A 23,858-nucleotide genomic window follows, 5' to 3' on the forward strand; every position below is an offset into this window, starting at 1 on the left:
CACTGTGTACCCGAAGTGTCATCTGTGCCTTCTGAGCAACCTCATGCCTCATGATGGTCTTTGGGCTCTACTGTTGGTATGCAGAAGGCCAGGCAGCAATGTGTTTCCTCCATCGGGGAGCCAGATAGCCACAGCATAGAAGAATCCTCAGGACGAGTTTTCTCCCTGGTCTTCTGGGCAATGCAAGGGGACCCCAGTTTGTAAACCTGAGCTGCACTGGAACAAACACCGCCATGGCAAGTGGTCTCAGAATTCATAGCTGACGTCTTCCCCTCGCATGCATCACGTCGACTTCAGATCCAGCTGGAGACATGTGCTCTCAGCCTTTGAAGACTGTCAGGCCTTTGCAAGATCCACGGTGATGTAGGTGAAACTAGATCATTCACTGGCTCACACCATTCACCTCAGGAGGACTCCTGCTTGCCAAAGTGTTTTCATGGAAGGGCACATGTGTGTGGCATGTCTCTTTCACCTGCTTGTGGACTTCAGGTACATGAGCTAGGTGTCAACCGTGAAAGTGGAGAGGGACGGGAACAGCACAATTTGCCCCAGTGACAAAGCAGAGAGATGTGTCCTCAGAGCTGCCTGAGAAACAGTCCTGTTGCCGGTCTTCTATTCACCCCAGGATTACCCTGAGAGGTAACCTGAGGCCGAGTGAATTTTCTTGGAAGAACCGGAGTGCGTGCCGTTCCTTGCTTGGTTCTCATCCCAAAGCCTTCTTGGCTAGTCATAAGGAAACTTGCCCGCGTGTTGCAAGGAAAGTCCGTGTTTTGGATGATCAGTGCTTCATGAAAAGCACTGTGGTCGCCAACTTTCTCAACCCTGCAGGAATACCCGGGGAGGAACGGAGACTTTGCCCAAAGAAACAGAGTGCTTGCAATGCCTTGCTAGGAGCACATCCAGCACAGGACTTTATCTATGGCGAATGTCAGCCGAGCGCCAGAGTCAAAGTAAGGTGCAGTGTTTCCACCAGCAGAGTCGCAGTCAGCAGTTTCAAAGAGGCCTTCCCCACTAAAGTGCTGTAAATGCGGGTGTGCCTTTCAAAGTCTGAGGATGCGAGCGTCTGCACCGTATTCCAAGGAAGGTCCCTGTGTACCACAAGTGGCATCTGTGCCTGCTGAGCACCATCCAGCCACATGGGTCTTTGGACTCTACTGTTTTGTATGCAGGAGGCTGGGCAACAACGTTTTTCCTCCATGGGAGAGCTAGATTTGGAGAGCTTAGAGGAAGCCTGAAGAACACGTTGATAACGGGGCTTCTGGGCAATGCAAGGGGGCCTCATTTTGTAACCCTGAGCTGCTTTTGGAAAACCACCGTGCTTACACGAGTTCTCGGAATTCTTGACCTCTTGCTCCCTGAAGCAGCACCTGGACTTTACCTCTAGAGGGAGAAATAGGCAGTCATCCTCTGAAGGTGGCTAGGCCTTTGTGAGATGTACCATGACCTAGGCGAAACAAAGGCGTTCACTGGCTCGCGCAATTTACTTCAGGAGGAACACTGGCTTTCCAAAGCGCTTTCAGCGAAGAAGTACAGTGTGTGACATGGGCCTCCTTTGGTTCCCGGAACGTCAACTACATGAGCTGTGTGGCAACCGTGAAAAGGAGGCCGGACGAGAAAAGCGAAATCTGTCCCGTTGGCAACCCGGAGAGCTGGGTGCTCAGAGCTGCCTGAAAAAGGGTCCTGTTGCCCGTCTTGTACTCACCGTAGGAGTTCCCTGGGAGGCAAAGTGAGGAAGAGTGAGTTTTCTCGCAAGAACGAGGGGGTGTGTGCAGTTCCTCACTAGGAGCTCATCCCATAGCCTTCTTGGCTAGTGGTTCGGAAACCTGCCCCCATGCTGCCAAAGGAAGGTCCACGAGTGCCGTGAAAAGTGTTGGAGTGCAGCTCTTTCTGAGAAGCCTTAGTGAAGGTACTGCTTTAACACTGGTAGGCCTCTCAGGACTGCAGGGTCTCTCGCGCCTGGACCCAGGTCATGGAGAACACGGTGTACCCAAAGTGTCAAGTGCGGCTTCTGAGTGAGCTCCAGCCACATGGGTCGTTGGCCTCCACTCTGTGCATGCAGAGGGCAGGGCAACACACGGCTTGCTCCGGCGGAGAGCCAGACCTCCACCTCTGGAAACCAGTCTTGGTAACAGAGTGGGGGCCGGTGTCATGAGCAATGCATGTCACACTCCCGGCTTAGATATTAGCTGCCCTGAATCATATCCGGAGAGTAACATTGATTTTATGAACTCAAAGCTGACGGCCCTTCACCTCAAGCAGAAATGTGACTTTACAACCAGTCTGATATGATGGACCCCTCTCCCGAAGCACTGCTGGGCGATTGAAAGTTCCAAAGTCGACATCGCCTGACTGAAGCACTGTGGTGACTAGGCACGTCACCTCGCGCAGAACCTCTGCTTACAAAAGGGTCCTCACAGGAGCGCCTAGTGTGTCGCATGGCTCTCTCGTAGCTGGGCAGAAGGTGCTGCTCCACAGGCTGGGTTTGCACGTAGAAACTGGATCCTGAGGGCTAAAGCATTCTTTGCCCCTTTGGAAGCAGGAGGCTTGGGGCGAGAAAACTGAAGGAAAGTCATGGGGTGGCGCCCATGTTGGACACCCTGCAGGAATTGCCCGGGAGGAAGAGTGAGTTTTCTCGAAAGAAACAGTGCGCCTGCCGTTCCTTGCCAGGAGCTCATGCAGCAGACTGCTTCAGCTAAGGCGAATGTCGACTGAGCGGCATACTCAAAGTAAGGGGCAGTGTTTCCATCAGCAAAGTTGGTGGTCACAAGTAGACCCGAGGCTTTCACCACTGAAGTGCTGTAATGCTGGTGTGCCTTTCACATATCTGAGGACGCTCACGTCTGCACCATTTTCCGAGGAAAATCACTGTGTACCCGAAGTGTCATCTGTGCCTTCTGAGCAACCTCATGCCTCATGATGGTCTTTGGGCTCTACTGTTGGTATGCAGAAGGCCAGGCAGCAATGTGTTTCCTCCATCGGGGAGCCAGATAGCCACAGCATAGAAGAATCCTCAGGACGAGTTTTCTCCCTGGTCTTCTGGGCAATGCAAGGGGACCCCAGTTTGTAAACCTGAGCTGCACTGGAACAAACACCGCCATGGCAAGTGGTCTCAGAATTCATAGCTGACGTCTTCCCCTCGCATGCATCACGTCGACTTCAGATCCAGCTGGAGACATGTGCTCTCAGCCTTTGAAGACTGTCAGGCCTTTGCAAGATCCACGGTGATGTAGGTGAAACTAGATCATTCACTGGCTCACACCATTCACCTCAGGAGGACTCCTGCTTGCCAAAGTGTTTTCATGGAAGGGCACATGTGTGTGGCATGTCTCTTTCACCTGCTTGTGGACTTCAGGTACATGAGCTAGGTGTCAACCGTGAAAGTGGAGAGGGACGGGAACAGCACAATTTGCCCCAGTGACAAAGCAGAGAGATGTGTCCTCAGAGCTGCCTGAGAAACAGTCCTGTTGCCGGTCTTCTATTCACCCCAGGATTACCCTGAGAGGTAACCTGAGGCCGAGTGAATTTTCTTGGAAGAACCGGAGTGCGTGCCGTTCCTTGCTTGGTTCTCATCCCAAAGCCTTCTTGGCTAGTCATAAGGAAACTTGCCCGCGTGTTGCAAGGAAAGTCCGTGTTTTGGATGATCAGTGCTTCATGAAAAGCACTGTGGTCGCCAACTTTCTCAACCCTGCAGGAATACCCGGGGAGGAACGGAGACTTTGCCCAAAGAAACAGAGTGCTTGCAATGCCTTGCTAGGAGCACATCCAGCACAGGACTTTATCTATGGCGAATGTCAGCCGAGCGCCAGAGTCAAAGTAAGGTGCAGTGTTTCCACCAGCAGAGTCGCAGTCAGCAGTTTCAAAGAGGCCTTCCCCACTAAAGTGCTGTAAATGCGGGTGTGCCTTTCAAAGTCTGAGGATGCGAGCGTCTGCACCGTATTCCAAGGAAGGTCCCTGTGTACCACAAGTGGCATCTGTGCCTGCTGAGCACCATCCAGCCACATGGGTCTTTGGACTCTACTGTTTTGTATGCAGGAGGCTGGGCAACAACGTTTTTCCTCCATGGGAGAGCTAGATTTGGAGAGCTTAGAGGAAGCCTGAAGAACACGTTGATAACGGGGCTTCTGGGCAATGCAAGGGGGCCTCATTTTGTAACCCTGAGCTGCTTTTGGAAAACCACCGTGCTTACACGAGTTCTCGGAATTCTTGACCTCTTGCTCCCTGAAGCAGCACCTGGACTTTACCTCTAGAGGGAGAAATAGGCAGTCATCCTCTGAAGGTGGCTAGGCCTTTGTGAGATGTACCATGACCTAGGCGAAACAAAGGCGTTCACTGGCTCGCGCAATTTACTTCAGGAGGAACACTGGCTTTCCAAAGCGCTTTCAGCGAAGAAGTACAGTATGTGACATGGGCCTCCTTTGGTTCCCGGAACGTCAACTACATGAGCTGTGTGGCAACCGTGAAAAGGAGGCTGGACGAGAAAAGCGAAATCTGTCCCGTTGGCAACCCGGAGAGCTGGGTGCTCAGAGCTGCCTGAAAAAGGGTCCTGTTGCCCGTCTTGTACTCACCGTAGGAGTTCCCTGGGAGGCAAAGTGAGGAAGAGTGAGTTTTCTCGCAAGAACGAGGGGGTGTGTGCAGTTCCTCACTAGGAGCTCATCCCATAGCCTTCTTGGCTAGTGGTTCGGAAACCTGCCCCCATGCTGCCAAAGGAAGGTCCACGAGTGCCGTGAAAAGTGTTGGAGTGCAGCTCTTTCTGAGAAGCCTTAGTGAAGGTACTGCTTTAACACTGGTAGGCCTCTCAGGACTGCAGGGTCTCTCGCGCCTGGACCCAGGTCATGGAGAACACGGTGTACCCAAAGTGTCAAGTGCGGCTTCTGAGTGAGCTCCAGCCACATGGGTCGTTGGCCTCCACTCTGTGCATGCAGAGGGCAGGGCAACACACGGCTTGCTCCGGCGGAGAGCCAGACCTCCACCTCTGGAAACCAGTCTTGGTAACAGAGTGGGGGACGGTGTCATGAGCAATGCATGTCACACTCCCGGCTTAGATATTAGCTGCCCTGAATCATATCCGGAGAGTAACATTGATTTTATGAACTCAAAGCTGACGGCCCTTCACCTCAAGCAGAAATGTGACTTTACAACCAGTCTGATATGATGGACCCCTCTCCCGAAGCACTGCTGGGCGATTGAAAGTTCCAAAGTCGACATCGCCTGACTGAAGCACTGTGGTGACTAGGCACGTCACCTCGCGCAGAACCTCTGCTTACAAAAGGGTCCTCACAGGAGCGCCTAGTGTGTCGCATGGCTCTCTCGTAGCTGGGCAGAAGGTGCTGCTCCACAGGCTGGGTTTGCACGTAGAAACTGGATCCTGAGGGCTAAAGCATTCTTTGCCCCTTTGGAAGCAGGAGGCTTGGGGCGAGAAAACTGAAGGAAAGTCATGGGGTGGCGCCCATGTTGGACACCCTGCAGGAATTGCCCGGGAGGAAGAGTGAGTTTTCTCGAAAGAAACAGTGCGCCTGCCGTTCCTTGCCAGGAGCTCATGCAGCAGACTGCTTCAGCTAAGGCGAATGTCGACTGAGCGGCATACTCAAAGTAAGGGGCAGCGTTTCCATCAGCAAAGTTGGTGGTCACAAGTAGACCCGAGGCTTTCACCACTGAAGTGCTGTAATGCTGGTGTGCCTTTCACATATCTGAGGACGCTCACGTCTGCACCATTTTCCGAGGAAAATCACTGTGTACCCGAAGTGTCATCTGTGCCTTCTGAGCAACCTCATGCCTCATGATGGTCTTTGGGCTCTACTGTTGGTATGCAGAAGGCCAGGCAGCAATGTGTTTCCTCCATCGGGGAGCCAGATAGCCACAGCATAGAAGAATCCTCAGGACGAGTTTTCTCCCTGGTCTTCTGGGCAATGCAAGGGGACCCCAGTTTGTAAACCTGAGCTGCACTGGAACAAACACCGCCATGGCAAGTGGTCTCAGAATTCATAGCTGACGTCTTCCCCTCGCATGCATCACGTCGACTTCAGATCCAGCTGGAGACATGTGCTCTCAGCCTTTGAAGACTGTCAGGCCTTTGCAAGATCCACGGTGATGTAGGTGAAACTAGATCATTCACTGGCTCACACCATTCACCTCAGGAGGACTCCTGCTTGCCAAAGTGTTTTCATGGAAGGGCACATGTGTGTGGCATGTCTCTTTCACCTGCTTGTGGACTTCAGGTACATGAGCTAGGTGTCAACCGTGAAAGTGGAGAGGGACGGGAACAGCACAATTTGCCCCAGTGACAAAGCAGAGAGATGTGTCCTCAGAGCTGCCTGAGAAACAGTCCTGTTGCCGGTCTTCTATTCACCCCAGGATTACCCTGAGAGGTAACCTGAGGCCGAGTGAATTTTCTTGGAAGAACCGGAGTGCGTGCCGTTCCTTGCTAGGTTCTCATCCCAAAGCCTTCTTGGCTAGTCATAAGGAAACTTGCCCGCGTGTTGCAAGGAAAGTCCGTGTTTTGGATGATCAGTGCTTCATGAAAAGCACTGTGGTCGCCAACTTTCTCAACCCTGCAGGAATACCCGGGGAGGAACGGAGACTTTGCCCAAAGAAACAGAGTGCTTGCAATGCCTTGCTAGGAGCACATCCAGCACAGGACTTTATCTATGGCGAATGTCAGCCGAGCGCCAGAGTCAAAGTAAGGTGCAGTGTTTCCACCAGCAGAGTCGCAGTCAGCAGTTTCAAAGAGGCCTTCCCCACTAAAGTGCTGTAAATGCGGGTGTGCCTTTCAAAGTCTGAGGATGCGAGCGTCTGCACCGTATTCCAAGGAAGGTCCCTGTGTACCACAAGTGGCATCTGTGCCTGCTGAGCACCATCCAGCCACATGGGTCTTTGGACTCTACTGTTTTGTATGCAGGAGGCTGGGCAACAACGTTTTTCCTCCATGGGAGAGCTAGATTTGGAGAGCTTAGAGGAAGCCTGAAGAACACGTTGATAACGGGGCTTCTGGGCAATGCAAGGGGGCCTCATTTTGTAACCCTGAGCTGCTTTTGGAAAACCACCGTGCTTACACGAGTTCTCGGAATTCTTGACCTCTTGCTCCCTGAAGCAGCACCTGGACTTTACCTCTAGAGGGAGAAATAGGCAGTCATCCTCTGAAGGTGGCTAGGCCTTTGTGAGATGTACCATGACCTAGGCGAAACAAAGGCGTTCACTGGCTCGCGCAATTTACTTCAGGAGGAACACTGGCTTTCCAAAGCGCTTTCAGCGAAGAAGTACAGTATGTGACATGGGCCTCCTTTGGTTCCCGGAACGTCAACTACATGAGCTGTGTGGCAACCGTGAAAAGGAGGCTGGACGAGAAAAGCGAAATCTGTCCCGTTGGCAACCCGGAGAGCTGGGTGCTCAGAGCTGCCTGAAAAAGGGTCCTGTTGCCCGTCTTGTACTCACCGTAGGAGTTCCCTGGGAGGCAAAGTGAGGAAGAGTGAGTTTTCTCGCAAGAACGAGGGGGTGTGTGCAGTTCCTCACTAGGAGCTCATCCCATAGCCTTCTTGGCTAGTGGTTCGGAAACCTGCCCCCATGCTGCCAAAGGAAGGTCCACGAGTGCCGTGAAAAGTGTTGGAGTGCAGCTCTTTCTGAGAAGCCTTAGTGAAGGTACTGCTTTAACACTGGTAGGCCTCTCAGGACTGCAGGGTCTCTCGCGCCTGGACCCAGGTCATGGAGAACACGGTGTACCCAAAGTGTCAAGTGCGGCTTCTGAGTGAGCTCCAGCCACATGGGTCGTTGGCCTCCACTCTGTGCATGCAGAGGGCAGGGCAACACACGGCTTGCTCCGGCGGAGAGCCAGACCTCCACCTCTGGAAACCAGTCTTGGTAACAGAGTGGGGGCCGGTGTCATGAGCAATGCATGTCACACTCCCGGCTTAGATATTAGCTGCCCTGAATCATATCCGGAGAGTAACATTGATTTTATGAACTCAAAGCTGACGGCCCTTCACCTCAAGCAGAAATGTGACTTTACAACCAGTCTGATATGATGGACCCCTCTCCCGAAGCACTGCTGGGCGATTGAAAGTTCCAAAGTCGACATCGCCTGACTGAAGCACTGTGGTGACTAGGCACGTCACCTCGCGCAGAACCTCTGCTTACAAAAGGGTCCTCACAGGAGCGCCTAGTGTGTCGCATGGCTCTCTCGTAGCTGGGCAGAAGGTGCTGCTCCACAGGCTGGGTTTGCACGTAGAAACTGGATCCTGAGGGCTAAAGCATTCTTTGCCCCTTTGGAAGCAGGAGGCTTGGGGCGAGAAAACTGAAGGAAAGTCATGGGGTGGCGCCCATGTTGGACACCCTGCAGGAATTGCCCGGGAGGAAGAGTGAGTTTTCTCGAAAGAAACAGTGCGCCTGCCGTTCCTTGCCAGGAGCTCATGCAGCAGACTGCTTCAGCTAAGGCGAATGTCGACTGAGCGGCATACTCAAAGTAAGGGGCAGCGTTTCCATCAGCAAAGTTGGTGGTCACAAGTAGACCCGAGGCTTTCACCACTGAAGTGCTGTAATGCTGGTGTGCCTTTCGCATATCTGAGGACGCTCACGTCTGCACCATTTTCCGAGGAAAATCACTGCGTACCCAAAGTGTCATCTGTGCCTTCTGAGCAACCTCATGCCTCATGATGGTCTTTGGGCTCTACTGTTGGTATGCAGAAGGCCAGGCAGCAATGTGTTTCCTCCATCGGGGAGCCAGATAGCCACAGCATGGAAGAATCCTCAGGACGAGTTTTCTCCCTGGTCTTCTGGGCAATGCAAGGGGACCCCAGTTTGTAAACCTGAGCTGCACTGGAACAAACACCGCCATGGCAAGTGTTCTCAGAATTCATAGCTGACGTCTTCCCCTCGCATGCATCACGTCGACTTCAGATCCAGCTGGAGACATGTGCTCTCAGCCTTTGAAGACTGTCAGGCCTTTGCAAGATCCACGGTGATGTAGGTGAAACTAGATCATTCACTGGCTCACACCATTCACCTCAGGAGGACTCCTGCTTGCCAAAGTGTTTTCATGGAAGGGCACATGTGTGTGGCATGTCTCTTTCACCTGCTTGTGGACTTCAGGTACATGAGCTAGGTGTCAACCGTGAAAGTGGAGAGGGACGGGAACAGCACAATTTGCCCCAGTGACAAAGCAGAGAGATGTGTCCTCAGAGCTGCCTGAGAAACAGTCCTGTTGCCGGTCTTCTATTCACCCCAGGATTACCCTGAGAGGTAACCTGAGGCCGAGTGAATTTTCTTGGAAGAACCGGAGTGCGTGCCGTTCCTTGCTAGGTTCTCATCCCAAAGCCTTCTTGGCTAGTCATAAGGAAACTTGCCCGCGTGTTGCAAGGAAAGTCCGTGTTTTGGATGATCAGTGCTTCATGAAAAGCACTGTGGTCGCCAACTTTCTCAACCCTGCAGGAATACCCGGGGAGGAACGGAGACTTTGCCCAAAGAAACAGAGTGCTTGCAATGCCTTGCTAGGAGCACATCCAGCACAGGACTTTATCTATGGCGAATGTCAGCCGAGCGCCAGAGTCAAAGTAAGGTGCAGTGTTTCCACCAGCAGAGTCGCAGTCAGCAGTTTCAAAGAGGCCTTCCCCACTAAAGTGCTGTAAATGCGGGTGTGCCTTTCAAAGTCTGAGGATGCGAGCGTCTGCACCGTATTCCAAGGAAGGTCCCTGTGTACCACAAGTGGCATCTGTGCCTGCTGAGCACCATCCAGCCACATGGGTCTTTGGACTCTACTGTTTTGTATGCAGGAGGCTGGGCAACAACGTTTTTCCTCCATGGGAGAGCTAGATTTGGAGAGCTTAGAGGAAGCCTGAAGAACACGTTGATAACGGGGCTTCTGGGCAATGCAAGGGGGCCTCATTTTGTAACCCTGAGCTGCTTTTGGAAAACCACCGTGCTTACACGAGTTCTCGGAATTCTTGACCTCTTGCTCCCTGAAGCAGCACCTGGACTTTACCTCTAGAGGGAGAAATAGGCAGTCATCCTCTGAAGGTGGCTAGGCCTTTGTGAGATGTACCATGACCTAGGCGAAACAAAGGCGTTCACTGGCTCGCGCAATTTACTTCAGGAGGAACACTGGCTTTCCAAAGCGCTTTCAGCGAAGAAGTACAGTATGTGACATGGGCCTCCTTTGGTTCCCGGAACGTCAACTACATGAGCTGTGTGGCAACCGTGAAAAGGAGGCTGGACGAGAAAAGCGAAATCTGTCCCGTTGGCAACCCGGAGAGCTGGGTGCTCAGAGCTGCCTGAAAAAGGGTCCTGTTGCCCGTCTTGTACTCACCGTAGGAGTTCCCTGGGAGGCAAAGTGAGGAAGAGTGAGTTTTCTCGCAAGAACGAGGGGGTGTGTGCAGTTCCTCACTAGGAGCTCATCCCATAGCCTTCTTGGCTAGTGGTTCGGAAACCTGCCCCCATGCTGCCAAAGGAAGGTCCACGAGTGCCGTGAAAAGTGTTGGAGTGCAGCTCTTTCTGAGAAGCCTTAGTGAAGGTACTGCTTTAACACTGGTAGGCCTCTCAGGACTGCAGGGTCTCTCGCGCCTGGACCCAGGTCATGGAGAACACGGTGTACCCAAAGTGTCAAGTGCGGCTTCTGAGTGAGCTCCAGCCACATGGGTCGTTGGCCTCCACTCTGTGCATGCAGAGGGCAGGGCAACACACGGCTTGCTCCGGCGGAGAGCCAGACCTCCACCTCTGGAAACCAGTCTTGGTAACAGAGTGGGGGACGGTGTCATGAGCAATGCATGTCACACTCCCGGCTTAGATATTAGCTGCCCTGAATCATATCCGGAGAGTAACATTGATTTTATGAACTCAAAGCTGACGGCCCTTCACCTCAAGCAGAAATGTGACTTTACAACCAGTCTGATATGATGGACCCCTCTCCCGAAGCACTGCTGGGCGATTGAAAGTTCCAAAGTCGACATCGCCTGACTGAAGCACTGTGGTGACTAGGCACGTCACCTCGCGCAGAACCTCTGCTTACAAAAGGGTCCTCACAGGAGCGCCTAGTGTGTCGCATGGCTCTCTCGTAGCTGGGCAGAAGGTGCTGCTCCACAGGCTGGCTTTGCACGTAGAAACTGGATCCTGAGGGCTAAAGCATTCTTTGCCCCTTTGGAAGCAGGAGGCTTGGGGCGAGAAAACTGAAGGAAAGTCATGGGGTGGCGCCCATGTTGGACACCCTGCAGGAATTGCCCGGGAGGAAGAGTGAGTTTTCTCGAAAGAAACAGTGCGCCTGCCGTTCCTTGCCAGGAGCTCATGCAGCAGACTGCTTCAGCTAAGGCGAATGTCGACTGAGCGGCATACTCAAAGTAAGGGGCAGCGTTTCCATCAGCAAAGTTGGTGGTCACAAGTAGACCCGAGGCTTTCACCACTGAAGTGCTGTAATGCTGGTGTGCCTTTCACATATCTGAGGACGCTCACGTCTGCACCATTTTCCGAGGAAAATCACTGTGTACCCGAAGTGTCATCTGTGCCTTCTGAGCAACCTCATGCCTCATGATGGTCTTTGGGCTCTACTGTTGGTATGCAGAAGGCCAGGCAGCAATGTGTTTCCTCCATCGGGGAGCCAGATAGCCACAGCATGGAAGAATCCTCAGGACGAGTTTTCTCCCTGGTCTTCTGGGCAATGCAAGGGGACCCCAGTTTGTAAACCTGAGCTGCACTGGAACAAACACCGCCATGGCAAGTGGTCTCAGAATTCATAGCTGACGTCTTCCCCTCGCATGCATCACGTCGACTTCAGATCCAGCTGGAGACATGTGCTCTCAGCCTTTGAAGACTGTCAGGCCTTTGCAAGATCCACGGTGATGTAGGTGAAACTAGATCATTCACTGGCTCACACCATTCACCTCAGGAGGACTCCTGCTTGCCAAAGTGTTTTCATGGAAGGGCACATGTGTGTGGCATGTCTCTTTCACCTGCTTGTGGACTTCAGGTACATGAGCTAGGTGTCAACCGTGAAAGTGGAGAGGGACGGGAACAGCACAATTTGCCCCAGTGACAAAGCAGAGAGATGTGTCCTCAGAGCTGCCTGAGAAACAGTCCTGTTGCCGGTCTTCTATTCACCCCAGGATTACCCTGAGAGGTAACCTGAGGCCGAGTGAATTTTCTTGGAAGAACCGGAGTGCGTGCCGTTCCTTGCTAGGTTCTCATCCCAAAGCCTTCTTGGCTAGTCATAAGGAAACTTGCCCGCGTGTTGCAAGGAAAGTCCGTGTTTTGGATGATCAGTGCTTCATGAAAAGCACTGTGGTCGCCAACTTTCTCAACCCTGCAGGAATACCCGGGGAGGAACGGAGACTTTGCCCAAAGAAACAGAGTGCTTGCAATGCCTTGCTAGGAGCACATCCAGCACAGGACTTTATCTATGGCGAATGTCAGCCGAGCGCCAGAGTCAAAGTAAGGTGCAGTGTTTCCACCAGCAGAGTCGCAGTCAGCAGTTTCAAAGAGGCCTTCCCCACTAAAGTGCTGTAAATGCGGGTGTGCCTTTCAAAGTCTGAGGATGCGAGCGTCTGCACCGTATTCCAAGGAAGGTCCCTGTGTACCACAAGTGGCATCTGTGCCTGCTGAGCACCATCCAGCCACATGGGTCTTTGGACTCTACTGTTTTGTATGCAGGAGGCTGGGCAACAACGTTTTTCCTCCATGGGAGAGCTAGATTTGGAGAGCTTAGAGGAAGCCTGAAGAACACGTTGATAACGGGGCTTCTGGGCAATGCAAGGGGGCCTCATTTTGTAACCCTGAGCTGCTTTTGGAAAACCACCGTGCTTACACGAGTTCTCGGAATTCTTGACCTCTTGCTCCCTGAAGCAGCACCTGGACTTTACCTCTAGAGGGAGAAATAGGCAGTCATCCTCTGAAGGTGGCTAGGCCTTTGTGAGATGTACCATGACCTAGGCGAAACAAAGGCGTTCACTGGCTCGCGCAATTTACTTCAGGAGGAACACTGGCTTTCCAAAGCGCTTTCAGCGAAGAAGTACAGTATGTGACATGGGCCTCCTTTGGTTCCCGGAACGTCAACTACATGAGCTGTGTGGCAACCGTGAAAAGGAGGCTGGACGAGAAAAGCGAAATCTGTCCCGTTGGCAACCCGGAGAGCTGGGTGCTCAGAGCTGCCTGAAAAAGGGTCCTGTTGCCCGTCTTGTACTCACCGTAGGAGTTCCCTGGGAGGCAAAGTGAGGAAGAGTGAGTTTTCTCGCAAGAACGAGGGGGTGTGTGCAGTTCCTCACTAGGAGCTCATCCCATAGCCTTCTTGGCTAGTGGTTCGGAAACCTGCCCCCATGCTGCCAAAGGAAGGTCCACGAGTGCCGTGAAAAGTGTTGGAGTGCAGCTCTTTCTGAGAAGCCTTAGTGAAGGTACTGCTTTAACACTGGTAGGCCTCTCAGGACTGCAGGGTCTCTCGCGCCTGGACCCAGGTCATGGAGAACACGGTGTACCCAAAGTGTCAAGTGCGGCTTCTGAGTGAGCTCCAGCCACATGGGTCGTTGGCCTCCACTCTGTGCATGCAGAGGGCAGGGCAACACACGGCTTGCTCCGGCGGAGAGCCAGACCTCCACCTCTGGAAACCAGTCTTGGTAACAGAGTGGGGGCCGGTGTCATGAGCAATGCATGTCACACTCCCGGCTTAGATATTAGCTGCCCTGAATCATATCCGGAGAGTAACATTGATTTTATGAACTCAAAGCTGACGGCCCTTCACCTCAAGCAGAAATGTGACTTTACAACCAGTCTGATATGATGGACCCCTCTCCCGAAGCACTGCTGGGCGATTGAAAGTTCCAAAGTCGACATCGCCTGACTGAAGCACTGTGGTGACTAGGCACGTCACCTCGCGCAGAACCTCTGCTTACAAAAGGGTCCTCACAGGAGCGCCTAGTGTGTCGCATGGCTCTCTCGTAGCTGGGCAGAAGGTGCTGCTCCACAGGCTGGGTTTGCACGTAGAAACTGGATCCTGAGGGCTAAAGCATTCTTTGCCCCTTTGGAAGCAGGAGGCTTGGGGCGAGAAAACTGAAGGAAAGTCATGGGGTGGCGCCCATGTTGGACACCCTGCAGGAATTGCCCGGGAGGAAGAGTGAGTTTTCTCGAAAGAAACAGTGCGCCTGCCGTTCCTTGCCAGGAGCTCATGCAGCAGACTGCTTCAGCTAAGGCGAATGTCGACTGAGCGGCATACTCAAAGTAAGGGGCAGCGTTTCCATCAGCAAAGTTGGTGGTCACAAGTAGACCCGAGGCTTTCACCACTGAAGTGCTGTAATGCTGGTGTGCCTTTCGCATATCTGAGGACGCTCACGTCTGCACCATTTTCCGAGGAAAATCACTGCGTACCCAAAGTGTCATCTGTGCCTTCTGAGCAACCTCATGCCTCATGATGGTCTTTGGGCTCTACTGTTGGTATGCAGAAGGCCAGGCAGCAATGTGTTTCCTCCATTGGGGAGCCAGATAGCCACAGCATGGAAGAATCCTCAGGACGAGTTTTCTCCCTGGTCTTCTGGGCAATGCAAGGGGACCCCAGTTTGTAAACCTGAGCTGCACTGGAACAAACACCGCCATGGCAAGTGTTCTCAGAATTCATAGCTGACGTCTTCCCCTCGCATGCATCACGTCGACTTCAGATCCAGCTGGAGACATGTGCTCTCAGCCTTTGAAGACTGTCAGGCCTTTGCAAGATCCACGGTGATGTAGGTGAAACTAGATCATTCACTGGCTCACACCATTCACCTCAGGAGGACTCCTGCTTGCCAAAGTGTTTTCATGGAAGGGCACATGTGTGTGGCATGTCTCTTTCACCTGCTTGTGGACTTCAGGTACATGAGCTAGGTGTCAACCGTGAAAGTGGAGAGGGACGGGAACAGCACAATTTGCCCCAGTGACAAAGCAGAGAGATGTGTCCTCAGAGCTGCCTGAGAAACAGTCCTGTTGCCGGTCTTCTATTCACCCCAGGATTACCCTGAGAGGTAACCTGAGGCCGAGTGAATTTTCTTGGAAGAACCGGAGTGCGTGCCGTTCCTTGCTAGGTTCTCATCCCAAAGCCTTCTTGGCTAGTCATAAGGAAACTTGCCCGCGTGTTGCAAGGAAAGTCCGTGTTTTGGATGATCAGTGCTTCATGAAAAGCACTGTGGTCGCCAACTTTCTCAACCCTGCAGGAATACCCGGGGAGGAACGGAGACTTTGCCCAAAGAAACAGAGTGCTTGCAATGCCTTGCTAGGAGCACATCCAGCACAGGACTTTATCTATGGCGAATGTCAGCCGAGCGCCAGAGTCAAAGTAAGGTGCAGTGTTTCCACCAGCAGAGTCGCAGTCAGCAGTTTCAAAGAGGCCTTCCCCACTAAAGTGCTGTAAATGCGGGTGTGCCTTTCAAAGTCTGAGGATGCGAGCGTCTGCACCGTATTCCAAGGAAGGTCCCTGTGTACCACAAGTGGCATCTGTGCCTGCTGAGCACCATCCAGCCACATGGGTCTTTGGACTCTACTGTTTTGTATGCAGGAGGCTGGGCAACAACGTTTTTCCTCCATGGGAGAGCTAGATTTGGAGAGCTTAGAGGAAGCCTGAAGAACACGTTGATAACGGGGCTTCTGGGCAATGCAAGGGGGCCTCATTTTGTAACCCTGAGCTGCTTTTGGAAAACCACCGTGCTTACACGAGTTCTCGGAATTCTTGACCTCTTGCTCCCTGAAGCAGCACCTGGACTTTACCTCTAGAGGGAGAAATAGGCAGTCATCCTCTGAAGGTGGCTAGGCCTTTGTGAGATGTACCATGACCTAGGCGAAACAAAGGCGTTCACTGGCTCGCGCAATTTACTTCAGGAGGAACACTGGCTTTCCAAAGCGCTTTCAGCGAAGAAGTACAGTATGTGACATGGGCCTCCTTTGGTTCCCGGAACGTCAACTACATGAGCTGTGTGGCAACCGTGAAAAGGAGGCTGGACGAGAAAAGCGAAATCTGTCCCGTTGGCAACCCGGAGAGCTGGGTGCTCAGAGCTGCCTGAAAAAGGGTCCTGTTGCCCGTCTTGTACTCACCGTAGGAGTTCCCTGGGAGGCAAAGTGAGGAAGAGTGAGTTTTCTCGCAAGAACGAGGGGGTGTGTGCAGTTCCTCACTAGGAGCTCATCCCATAGCCTTCTTGGCTAGTGGTTCGGAAACCTGCCCCCATGCTGCCAAAGGAAGGTCCACGAGTGCCGTGAAAAGTGTTGGAGTGCAGCTCTTTCTGAGAAGCCTTAGTGAAGGTACTGCTTTAACACTGGTAGGCCTCTCAGGACTGCAGGGTCTCTCGCGCCTGGACCCAGGTCATGGAGAACACGGTGTACCCAAAGTGTCAAGTGCGGCTTCTGAGTGAGCTCCAGCCACATGGGTCGTTGGCCTCCACTCTGTGCATGCAGAGGGCAGGGCAACACACGGCTTGCTCCGGCGGAGAGCCAGACCTCCACCTCTGGAAACCAGTCTTGGTAACAGAGTGGGGGACGGTGTCATGAGCAATGCATGTCACACTCCCGGCTTAGATATTAGCTGCCCTGAATCATATCCGGAGAGTAACATTGATTTTATGAACTCAAAGCTGACGGCCCTTCACCTCAAGCAGAAATGTGACTTTACAACCAGTCTGATATGATGGACCCCTCTCCCGAAGCACTGCTGGGCGATTGAAAGTTCCAAAGTCGACATCGCCTGACTGAAGCACTGTGGTGACTAGGCACGTCACCTCGCGCAGAACCTCTGCTTACAAAAGGGTCCTCACAGGAGCGCCTAGTGTGTCGCATGGCTCTCTCGTAGCTGGGCAGAAGGTGCTGCTCCACAGGCTGGCTTTGCACGTAGAAACTGGATCCTGAGGGCTAAAGCATTCTTTGCCCCTTTGGAAGCAGGAGGCTTGGGGCGAGAAAACTGAAGGAAAGTCATGGGGTGGCGCCCATGTTGGACACCCTGCAGGAATTGCCCGGGAGGAAGAGTGAGTTTTCTCGAAAGAAACAGTGCGCCTGCCGTTCCTTGCCAGGAGCTCATGCAGCAGACTGCTTCAGCTAAGGCGAATGTCGACTGAGCGGCATACTCAAAGTAAGGGGCAGCGTTTCCATCAGCAAAGTTGGTGGTCACAAGTAGACCCGAGGCTTTCACCACTGAAGTGCTGTAATGCTGGTGTGCCTTTCGCATATCTGAGGACGCTCACGTCTGCACCATTTTCCGAGGAAAATCACTGCGTACCCAAAGTGTCATCTGTGCCTTCTGAGCAACCTCATGCCTCATGATGGTCTTTGGGCTCTACTGTTGGTATGCAGAAGGCCAGGCAGCAATGTGTTTCCTCCATCGGGGAGCCAGATAGCCACAGCATGGAAGAATCCTCAGGACGAGTTTTCTCCCTGGTCTTCTGGGCAATGCAAGGGGACCCCAGTTTGTAAACCTGAGCTGCACTGGAACAAACACCGCCATGGCAAGTGTTCTCAGAATTCATAGCTGACGTCTTCCCCTCGCATGCATCACGTCGACTTCAGATCCAGCTGGAGACATGTGCTCTCAGCCTTTGAAGACTGTCAGGCCTTTGCAAGATCCACGGTGATGTAGGTGAAACTAGATCATTCACTGGCTCACACCATTCACCTCAGGAGGACTCCTGCTTGCCAAAGTGTTTTCATGGAAGGGCACATGTGTGTGGCATGTCTCTTTCACCTGCTTGTGGACTTCAGGTACATGAGCTAGGTGTCAACCGTGAAAGTGGAGAGGGACGGGAACAGCACAATTTGCCCCAGTGACAAAGCAGAGAGATGTGTCCTCAGAGCTGCCTGAGAAACAGTCCTGTTGCCGGTCTTCTATTCACCCCAGGATTACCCTGAGAGGTAACCTGAGGCCGAGTGAATTTTCTTGGAAGAACCGGAGTGCGTGCCGTTCCTTGCTAGGTTCTCATCCCAAAGCCTTCTTGGCTAGTCATAAGGAAACTTGCCCGCGTGTTGCAAGGAAAGTCCGTGTTTTGGATGATCAGTGCTTCATGAAAAGCACTGTGGTCGCCAACTTTCTCAACCCTGCAGGAATACCCGGGGAGGAACGGAGACTTTGCCCAAAGAAACAGAGTGCTTGCAATGCCTTGCTAGGAGCACATCCAGCACAGGACTTTATCTATGGCGAATGTCAGCCGAGCGCCAGAGTCAAAGTAAGGTGCAGTGTTTCCACCAGCAGAGTCGCAGTCAGCAGTTTCAAAGAGGCCTTCCCCACTAAAGTGCTGTAAATGCGGGTGTGCCTTTCAAAGTCTGAGGATGCGAGCGTCTGCACCGTATTCCAAGGAAGGTCCCTGTGTACCAAAAGTGGCATCTGTGCCTGCTGAGCACCATCCAGCCACATGGGTCTTTGGACTCTACTGTTTTGTATGCAGGAGGCTGGGCAACAACGTTTTTCCTCCATGGGAGAGCTAGATTTGGAGAGCTTAGAGGAAGCCTGAAGAACACGTTGATAACGGGGCTTCTGGGCAATGCAAGGGGGCCTCATTTTGTAACCCTGAGCTGCTTTTGGAAAACCACCGTGCTTACACGAGTTCTCGGAATTCTTGACCTCTTGCTCCCTGAAGCAGCACCTGGACTTTACCTCTAGAGGGAGAAATAGGCAGTCATCCTCTGAAGGTGGCTAGGCCTTTGTGAGATGTACCATGACCTAGGCGAAACAAAGGCGTTCACTGGCTCGCGCAATTTACTTCAGGAGGAACACTGGCTTTCCAAAGCGCTTTCAGCGAAGAAGTACAGTATGTGACATGGGCCTCCTTTGGTTCCCGGAACGTCAACTACATGAGCTGTGTGGCAACCGTGAAAAGGAGGCTGGACGAGAAAAGCGAAATCTGTCCCGTTGGCAACCCGGAGAGCTGGGTGCTCAGAGCTGCCTGAAAAAGGGTCCTGTTGCCCGTCTTGTACTCACCGTAGGAGTTCCCTGGGAGGCAAAGTGAGGAAGAGTGAGTTTTCTCGCAAGAACGAGGGGGTGTGTGCAGTTCCTCACTAGGAGCTCATCCCATAGCCTTCTTGGCTAGTGGTTCGGAAACCTGCCCCCATGCTGCCAAAGGAAGGTCCACGAGTGCCGTGAAAAGTGTTGGAGTGCAGCTCTTTCTGAGAAGCCTTAGTGAAGGTACTGCTTTAACACTGGTAGGCCTCTCAGGACTGCAGGGTCTCTCGCGCCTGGACCCAGGTCATGGAGAACACGGTGTACCCAAAGTGTCAAGTGCGGCTTCTGAGTGAGCTCCAGCCACATGGGTCGTTGGCCTCCACTCTGTGCATGCAGAGGGCAGGGCAACACACGGCTTGCTCCGGCGGAGAGCCAGACCTCCACCTCTGGAAACCAGTCTTGGTAACAGAGTGGGGGACGGTGTCATGAGCAATGCATGTCACACTCCCGGCTTAGATATTAGCTGCCCTGAATCATATCCGGAGAGTAACATTGATTTTATGAACTCAAAGCTGACGGCCCTTCACCTCAAGCAGAAATGTGACTTTACAACCAGTCTGATATGATGGACCCCTCTCCCGAAGCACTGCTGGGCGATTGAAAGTTCCAAAGTCGACATCGCCTGACTGAAGCACTGTGGTGACTAGGCACGTCACCTCGCGCAGAACCTCTGCTTACAAAAGGGTCCTCACAGGAGCGCCTAGTGTGTCGCATGGCTCTCTCGTAGCTGGGCAGAAGGTGCTGCTCCACAGGCTGGGTTTGCACGTAGAAACTGGATCCTGAGGGCTAAAGCATTCTTTGCCCCTTTGGAAGCAGGAGGCTTGGGGCGAGAAAACTGAAGGAAAGTCATGGGGTGGCGCCCATGTTGGACACCCTGCAGGAATTGCCCGGGAGGAAGAGTGAGTTTTCTCGAAAGAAACAGTGCGCCTGCCGTTCCTTGCCAGGAGCTCATGCAGCAGACTGCTTCAGCTAAGGCGAATGTCGACTGAGCGGCATACTCAAAGTAAGGGGCAGCGTTTCCATCAGCAAAGTTGGTGGTCACAAGTAGACCCGAGGCTTTCACCACTGAAGTGCTGTAATGCTGGTGTGCCTTTCGCATATCTGAGGACGCTCACGTCTGCACCATTTTCCGAGGAAAATCACTGCGTACCCAAAGTGTCATCTGTGCCTTCTGAGCAACCTCATGCCTCATGATGGTCTTTGGGCTCTACTGTTGGTATGCAGAAGGCCAGGCAGCAATGTGTTTCCTCCATCGGGGAGCCAGATAGCCACAGCATGGAAGAATCCTCAGGACGAGTTTTCTCCCTGGTCTTCTGGGCAATGCAAGGGGACCCCAGTTTGTAAACCTGAGCTGCACTGGAACAAACACCGCCATGGCAAGTGTTCTCAGAATTCATAGCTGACGTCTTCCCCTCGCATGCATCACGTCGACTTCAGATCCAGCTGGAGACATGTGCTCTCAGCCTTTGAAGACTGTCAGGCCTTTGCAAGATCCACGGTGATGTAGGTGAAACTAGATCATTCACTGGCTCACACCATTCACCTCAGGAGGACTCCTGCTTGCCAAAGTGTTTTCATGGAAGGGCACATGTGTGTGGCATGTCTCTTTCACCTGCTTGTGGACTTCAGGTACATGAGCTAGGTGTCAACCGTGAAAGTGGAGAGGGACGGGAACAGCACAATTTGCCCCAGTGACAAAGCAGAGAGATGTGTCCTCAGAGCTGCCTGAGAAACAGTCCTGTTGCCGGTCTTCTATTCACCCCAGGATTACCCTGAGAGGTAACCTGAGGCCGAGTGAATTTTCTTGGAAGAACTGGAGTGCGTGCCGTTCCTTGCTAGGTTCTCATCCCAAAGCCTTCTTGGCTAGTCATAAGGAAACTTGCCCGCGTGTTGCAAGGAAAGTCCGTGTTTTGGATGATCAGTGCTTCATGAAAAGCACTGTGGTCGCCAACTTTCTCAACCCTGCAGGAATACCCGGGGAGGAACGGAGACTTTGCCCAAAGAAACAGAGTGCTTGCAATGCCTTGCTAGGAGCACATCCAGCACAGGACTTTATCTATGGCGAATGTCAGCCGAGCGCCAGAGTCAAAGTAAGGTGCAGTGTTTCCACCAGCAGAGTCGCAGTCAGCAGTTTCAAAGAGGCCTTCCCCACTAAAGTGCTGTAAATGCGGGTGTGCCTTTCAAAGTCTGAGGATGCGAGCGTCTGCACCGTATTCCAAGGAAGGTCCCTGTGTACCAAAAGTGGCATCTGTGCCTGCTGAGCACCATCCAGCCACATGGGTCTTTGGACTCTACTGTTTTGTATGCAGGAGGCTGGGCAACAACGTTTTTCCTCCATGGGAGAGCTAGATTTGGAGAGCTTAGAGGAAGCCTGAAGAACACGTTGATAACGGGGCTTCTGGGCAATGCAAGGGGGCCTCATTTTGTAACCCTGAGCTGCTTTTGGAAAACCACCGTGCTTACACGAGTTCTCGGAATTCTTGACCTCTTGCTCCCTGAAGCAGCACCTGGACTTTACCTCTAGAGGGAGAAATAGGCAGTCATCCTCTGAAGGTGGCTAGGCCTTTGTGAGATGTACCATGACCTAGGCGAAACAAAGGCGTTCACTGGCTCGCGCAATTTACTTCAGGAGGAACACTGGCTTTCCAAAGCGCTTTCAGCGAAGAAGTACAGTATGTGACATGGGCCTCCTTTGGTTCCCGGAACGTCAACTACATGAGCTGTGTGGCAACCGTGAAAAGGAGGCTGGACGAGAAAAGCGAAATCTGTCCCGTTGGCAACCCGGAGAGCTGGGTGCTCAGAGCTGCCTGAAAAAGGGTCCTGTTGCCCGTCTTGTACTCACCGTAGGAGTTCCCTGGGAGGCAAAGTGAGGAAGAGTGAGTTTTCTCGCAAGAACGAGGGGGTGTGTGCAGTTCCTCACTAGGAGCTCATCCCATAGCCTTCTTGGCTAGTGGTTCGGAAACCTGCCCCCATGCTGCCAAAGGAAGGTCCACGAGTGCCGTGAAAAGTGTTGGAGTGCAGCTCTTTCTGAGAAGCCTTAGTGAAGGTACTGCTTTAACACTGGTAGGCCTCTCAGGACTGCAGGGTCTCTCGCGCCTGGACCCAGGTCATGGAGAACACGGTGTACCCAAAGTGTCAAGTGCGGCTTCTGAGTGAGCTCCAGCCACATGGGTCGTTGGCCTCCACTCTGTGCATGCAGAGGGCAGGGCAACACACGGCTTGCTCCGGCGGAGAGCCAGACCTCCACCTCTGGAAACCAGTCTTGGTAACAGAGTGGGGGACGGTGTCATGAGCAATGCATGTCACACTCCCGGCTTAGATATTAGCTGCCCTGAATCATATCCGGAGAGTAACATTGATTTTATGAACTCAAAGCTGACGGCCCTTCACCTCAAGCAGAAATGTGACTTTACAACCAGTCTGATATGATGGACCCCTCTCCCGAAGCACTGCTGGGCGATTGAAAGTTCCAAAGTCGACATCGCCTGACTGAAGCACTGTGGTGACTAGGCACGTCACCTCGCGCAGAACCTCTGCTTACAAAAGGGTCCTCACAGGAGCGCCTAGTGTGTCGCATGGCTCTCTCGTAGCTGGGCAGAAGGTGCTGCTCCACAGGCTGGGTTTGCACGTAGAAACTGGATCCTGAGGGCTAAAGCATTCTTTGCCCCTTTGGAAGCAGGAGGCTTGGGGCGAGAAAACTGAAGGAAAGTCATGGGGTGGCGCCCATGTTGGACACCCTGCAGGAATTGCCCGGGAGGAAGAGTGAGTTTTCTCGAAAGAAACAGTGCGCCTGCCGTTCCTTGCCAGGAGCTCATGCAGCAGACTGCTTCAGCTAAGGCGAATGTCGACTGAGCGGCATACTCAAAGTAAGGGGCAGCGTTTCCATCAGCAAAGTTGGTGGTCACAAGTAGACCCGAGGCTTTCACCACTGAAGTGCTGTAATGCTGGTGTGCCTTTCACATATCTGAGGACGCTCACGTCTGCACCATTTTCCGAGGAAAATCACTGCGTACCCGAAGTGTCATCTGTGCCTTCTGAGCAACCTCATGCCTCATGATGGTCTTTGGGCTCTACTGTTGGTATGCAGAAGGCCAGGCAGCAATGTGTTTCCTCCATCGGGGAGCCAGATAGCCACAGCATGGAAGAATCCTCAGGACGAGTTTTCTCCCTGGTCTTCTGGGCAATGCAAGGGGACCCCAGTTTGTAAACCTGAGCTGCACTGGAACAAACACCGCCATGGCAAGTGTTCTCAGAATTCATAGCTGACGTCTTCCCCTCGCATGCATCACGTCGACTTCAGATCCAGCTGGAGACATGTGCTCTCAGCCTTTGAAGACTGTCAGGCCTTTGCAAGATCCACGGTGATGTAGGTGAAACTAGATCATTCACTGGCTCACACCATTCACCTCAGGAGGACTCCTGCTTGCCAAAGTGTTTTCATGGAAGGGCACATGTGTGTGGCATGTCTCTTTCACCTGCTTGTGGACTTCAGGTACATGAGCTAGGTGTCAACCGTGAAAGTGGAGAGGGACGGGAACAGCACAATTTGCCCCAGTGACAAAGCAGAGAGATGTGTCCTCAGAGCTGCCTGAGAAACAGTCCTGTTGCCGGTCTTCTATTCACCCCAGGATTACCCTGAGAGGTAACCTGAGGCCGAGTGAATTTTCTTGGAAGAACCGGAGTGCGTGCCGTTCCTTGCTAGGTTCTCATCCCAAAGCCTTCTTGGCTAGTCATAAGGAAACTTGCCCGCGTGTTGCAAGGAAAGTCCGTGTTTTGGATGATCAGTGCTTCATGAAAAGCACTGTGGTCGCCAACTTTCTCAACCCTGCAGGAATACCCGGGGAGGAACGGAGACTTTGCCCAAAGAAACAGAGTGCTTGCAATGCCTTGCTAGGAGCACATCCAGCACAGGACTTTATCTATGGCGAATGTCAGCCGAGCGCCAGAGTCAAAGTAA

This window comes from Eubalaena glacialis, chromosome 3, assembly GCF_028564815.1.
Source record: "Eubalaena glacialis isolate mEubGla1 chromosome 3, mEubGla1.1.hap2.+ XY, whole genome shotgun sequence".
Lineage (NCBI taxonomy): Eukaryota > Metazoa > Chordata > Mammalia > Artiodactyla > Balaenidae > Eubalaena > Eubalaena glacialis.